Source organism: Postia placenta (assembly GCF_002117355.1).
Source record: "Postia placenta MAD-698-R-SB12 unplaced genomic scaffold POSPLAscaffold_16, whole genome shotgun sequence".
In the NCBI taxonomy this organism is placed as follows: domain Eukaryota; kingdom Fungi; phylum Basidiomycota; class Agaricomycetes; order Polyporales; family Adustoporiaceae; genus Rhodonia; species Rhodonia placenta.
Window position 1 is genome coordinate 86,699 of NW_020169847.1, and position 5,730 is coordinate 92,428.

Sequence of the window (5,730 nt, forward strand, 5' to 3'; positions counted from 1 at the left end):
ATGCCGACGCGCCCGGGGGCCGGTGAGTCAGAGCGGCTGTGTCAGCGGGGCCCGAGCTGTGCCGTGCACTGCCGCCCCATCTAATCTAATCGTACAGTAGATAACGATGCGTCCATATCAGGCAGGTAGTACAGAGGTCGCGGGTTCAAGCCCGCGAAAAGGAAAAATTAAAAAACGGCTAGGCGCCGTACCAAGTCGTGACATTACCCCCCCCTCAACGGCGCATGACCTCATGCGAGGCACCCTTGCCCATCTCCCATCCGGAGCGGCAACGTGCTTCAGTCAGCGGCGAAGGCATCGGCTGAAAGTTGAGACCACCAAAGACAGCGGCATTGAGGCGGCGAGGGGCGTTTGGATTCTTCCGGTGGAAGTCAGCTATGAGGGCCGGCGCATTGGCAACATTGCATGCCGGTTCCCATGACGTATGCGAGTCGTCATAACCCTTCCACTTGACGAGGTACTGCAGCTGACGCCGGAAGATCCTCGAATCTTTGATCCGCTCAACCTCGTACTCCTCGTCGCCCTCAACCTCAATCGCAGGCGGCTCCTCCGGCTCCCGGCCTGGGATATCGCTACGCGTGTACTTGCTAAGCAAGGAGACATGGAATACCGGGTGCACCGGCACCGATTTCGGCAGGACTAATTCATAATCCAAGTCTCCGAGCTTTCGCCGCACGGCATATGGTCCGAGGCGCTTGGGACTGAGCTTCTTGCTCGGCTGTTTCAGCTTAAGGTTCCGAGCGTCAAGCCAGACCTTGTCCCCCGGCGCAAAGACCGGTGCCTCCTGCACGTGCTTGTCGTAGTATACTTTCATACGCTCGGCTGACAGCTCGAGCGCAGAGCGCGTGTCGTCGCGAATCTCCTTCAGGATCTTGAGCCGATCAGCGGCCGCAGGCATCGCAGACATCGGATTGATCCGCACTTGGATCTCAGGATTGTACCCTTGATGCAGGTAGAAAGGGGAGTGCCCGGTCGCGGAGTGAACTCGGTTGTTCAATGCGAACTCCGCGAGCGGCAACTGCTTCGCCCAATCATCCTGCCTGTGGCTTGTGAAAGCGCGCAGGTACTGCTCGATCTCCTGATTCCAGCGCTCAGTCTGGCCGTCTGTCTGAGGATGAAACGCCGTAGACAGCGCCGGCTCGATCCCAAGTCCTTTGTACACCGCATGGAGATATTTTGAAGCGAACTGGGGACCTCGGTCTGATATGACCTTGGCCGGGGCCCCATGATGCTTGAACACATCGCGGATGTACAGGTCTGCCGCACCTTCTGCCGTCAGGGTCTCATGACAGGCGGAGAAGTGGACCTGCTTGGTAAAGCGGTCGGCGGTAACCAGGATCGAGTCGAATCCATCAGACTTTGGCAAGCCGACGATCATATCGGTCGTGATAATCTGCCACGGGCGCTCGGGGATCTCGTTCGGCTTCAGCGGACCCTGGGGCTTGGCTGGGAATGTCTTGGTACGGTTGCACACGTCACAGGTGCTTACGTACTCATTGACGAATTTGGACATCCCAGGCCACCAGTAATTCCGCGACACGAGCTCCAGGGTTTTGGCATGACCACCATGACCGGCGATCGGTGAGTCGTGGTGGATCTTGACAATATCCCGCCGGAGCTCCGCGTTCTTTGGGACGTACACGCACCCACGGAACAACAGAAGCCCTTGTTCGGCATTCCACTCCTCAAAACCCCTTTGCAGCCGGGGCGGCCCGAGGTCCTGTACTTTTTCAAGTGCCTCGGCTACCTCCCGATCCTTCTCCGAACATTCCCTGATGCGCTTCAGAAGCGACTGATTGGCCGTCACCGAGGCATGACTGCGCCGGGCGGAGGCGATGCGGAAGCGCTCTGGCTTGAGGACCACCTGATCGGTGTTATCGTCCTCATCGCCAATCTGATGGTCTGATCGACGCGACAGAGCATCAGCCTTTCCATTGGACGTCCCGGCCTTATGCGTGATGCGGAAGTCGAAGCGAGCTAGGAACAGCGACCACCGTGCTTGACGACGCGTGAGATGCTGGGACATGCACCAGTATTCGAGGTTCTTATGATCGGTTACGATCTCGAACTGATTGGGCAACCCCTCGAGATAGTGGCGCCAATCGTCTAGCGCCTCGATGATCGCGAGCATCTCCTTGTCGTAGATCTCATAGTTACGCTGAGCTGGGTCCATAGCGTGAGATCGGTAGGCGATGGGGTGCCATTTGCCGTCGTCCTGCTTCTGCATCAACACACCGCCCGTGGCGTAACCCGAAGCGTCGACCTCAATGCGCGTTTCCCGATTAGGGTCGTACAGCGCCAAGACTGGAGTCGTCGCAAAGAGCCGCTTGAGTTCATCGAAGGCGTGCTGCTCTTCTTTGCCCCAATGCCATGGGTCGTTCCCTGTGAGCCGGTCGAGTGGTCGCGAGATCTTAGCGAAGTCCTTAATGAAGCGGCGGTAGAAGTTGGAGAACCCCCGGAACTTCTGAACGTCTTTCTTGTTCCGGGGTACCGGCCACTCATTGATTCCTTTCAGCTTTGCGGGATCCATCGCTACCTCATCGCCACCGAACACATAGCCGACGTAGTCGACCTTGGGAACGTCCCATTCGCACTTTTTAGGCTTCAGGAATAGATCGTTGTCCTGAAGGCGGCGAAGAACCTCGCGTGTGACCCTTTCATGCTCCTCCTTATTGGTAGAGAAGATGAGTATGTCGTCCAGGTACACAAGGATCTTCCCGCTGACGATGAGATCATGGAATATCTCGTTCATCATGGCCTGGAAAGTTGCGGGGGAATTAGTGAGGCCGAAGAACATCACCAGGGGTTCGTACAGCCCCCGGTTAGTTACAAAAGCCGCCTTCCACTCGTCACCGGCTTTGATCCGGACGTTGTTGTATCCCCATCGGACGTCGAACTTTGTGAAGAGCGTGGCACCGCGGAGCTTGTCCACCATTTCAGCGATCAGCGGCAAGGGGTAGCGATTCTTGACGGTGATCGCATTCAGCCGGCGGTAGTCCTGTACGGGTCGAAGTGTCCCTTCCTTCTTTTTGATGAAGAAGAAGGGAGATGAGATAGGCGACTTCGATTCTCGTATGTAACCCTTCGCCAGCTGCTCCTTTAAGAACTTATCGAGCTCCTCCTGCTCGTTGTTCGATAATGGGTACACCTTTGAATGGAACGTTGAGTAGCCGGGCACGAGTTCGATCGCATGGTCGTATGGCTTCCTTTCGGGTAACCGCTCTGATGCTTCTTTTGAGAAGACCTTCAGAAACTCGTGGTACTGTTTGGGTACTGACTCCTCGGCAGTTTGGACGACCTTCTTCTTGATCTCTTCCTCAGCGAACAGCTGGGAATACGTGTGCCCTGCTGCGACAAACAACTGAGGGGCGCCGGGAAGTGTGACACCCTGCTCCCAGGCTTCGATCAAGTCAGCCTCATTCCACTCTACTTCCGTCGGATCTTCCTCGGGTTCGAAGTCCGGGAGTACCTTACTCCGGCAAGTACCTATGACCAACCGTCTGGGCTTCTGCGAGCGCCTGCGCGCCGTGGGCCTGACCCCCGTATCACGCGCAGTCGCTGCTTGCTCCATTTGGCCAGTCCTCCTGGCACTGCACGTTTCAGGGCATCGCGATAGCTTTAGGGAGCCCGATTCCCAATCAATCTCGGGGTTGTGCTCGCGTAGCCAATCCAACCCCATGATCACATCCTCTGGACCGATGTCCGTGACCGTAAACACTGTCTTCTCGACGTGTTCTCCTATGTGCATCTGTAGTACGGCTACCTCCGAGATGCTTCCGTCTTTATTGAGCGTTCCATCGATATTGTAAAGCGGAATTGGCTCCTTCAATTTCCGCGTTCGTACTCGATTCTCCGTAATGAAACGCTTGTTGATGAACTTCGTAGTGGCTCCGCTGTCCACCATTGCAACTATGTCTTTGTGCCGTCTTTCTCCTTTGAGGCGCACCGGGATGTGGAAGTGCTGGGACCCGTGGTCCAACTCGTAAACATTCGCGGTCGCCAATACATTGTACAAATTGTTATTACGAGGTCCGACGCGTGCGGCACGGAGCGCGGACCGGATCAAAAACCCTCCTCCTTCATTGCCCGATAGTGCTCGAGCTCCTCGCGCATCGACTTCACCTGTGCCATTAAGTCCACCAGCTCCGATTGCTCGGATTTCGCTGAAGCGGCACTTATACTTGCCGAGGGTGATGTCGTGACGGGGGCGCTTGTCGCCGCCTGGGTGGATCCCGAGGCAACCGTAGCCCGCGTGTCGGCGCATTTTGTGTAAGGCTTGTCCTTACAGTTAGGGCACTCGAAACGTCGGTACCCTTGCTTCCCACAGCCGAAGCATGTGCCGGGGAAGTTGCCTTTTCCGACGGCCGCATTGATGCTGGCCGAAGCTGTGTGTGATAAGGGTGCACCACCACGCGCCCCTCCGCGTCCTCGACCTCGGGCCGAGAAGAAGTTATTTAGCTCGGGCCGACAAGCCCGGCTAATGTCGAGGATCTGCTCGACCTCAGTGGCGCGCTTGTCAGCGTCTTGCCATGTGGTGAAAGTCTCGAGCTCGATCTTTCGGTATACGCGGGAGGGGATGCCGCTCAGGTACTTGTCACGTAGCTCCAGGTCCCCATACCCAGAGCGGTCCGCCGGACCCTTGAATAGCGCGGAGAACTCTGCAGCGGTGCGTTTTTCGCGGACCGACTTGTCCGCGCAGAGCTTCGCCAGCTCTACTTGTGCTGCCGCTTCGTCGTCGAGATTTCCGAAGCGGGCCTTGAAGGCGGCGGCAAAGGCCGCTTCGTTTGTGAACGGGGTCGTAGCCCCTTGCACCCCTATCTGCACTGATATGAGCTGGGCGAAGTAGGGGGTGGCCCAGGCGTGGGCATCACCGTCGAGCAGGCTTAGCGCAACCTGGACTTTGAGCTCGATGGTGGTCAACGATGTGTTGACCATCCAGTAGATGCGCAGCTGCGACAAGAACCTGTCACAATCGATGACGGTTTTGCCATCGTATCGGAGTGGGAGTAGGAGTTTTAATGTCTCCTTGTCGAGGGCGGCTGCGGGGGACGACTTTATCGGCGTCGGGGGGGACGGAGGACGCTGCGGGGGCGGAGGCGGCTGTGGTGGCCTTCCGCTGGCCGAACTTCGAGAGGAGCAAGTGCTCGAGCGGCCTCTCGGTGTCACGAGTTGGTACGACGTCTAGCCGTTTTTTAATTTTTTCCTTTTCACGGGCTCGAACCCGCGACCTCTGTACTACCTGCCTGATATGGACGCATCGTTATCTACTGTACGATTAGATTAGATGGGGCGGCAGTGCACGGCACAGCTCGGGCCCCGCTGACACAGCCGCTCTGACTCACCGGCCCCCGGGGCCGCGTCGGCATGCTGCGCACAGACCAGCTGCGCACGGACCAACGTGCACAGCCTGCCCTAATCTCCCCATGTATATAAGCCGGCCTCTGCTGCCCTAGGGACCTCAGTTTCGACCTCTTGTCCCTAGGTCAGTAAGCTCCCCTTTGTATTCCTTTCTTACTTAACTAACTAATATACTATCTTGTCCCTAGCCTTAGGTTTGAGCCTCGCTCACCATCGCTTCGGTGAGAATCAGTCGGACGCCCCCAGCCTTCCAGTTTTCTCTAGTCGCTTGACCTCAAGTCGCGACACTCGGCGGAGTCGGCGGTGAAGGCGCCGGAGGAAGTTCGGCGGAGGGGTTACGTACGTCAGGGACTGCTGACGCGGGGGCGAGCG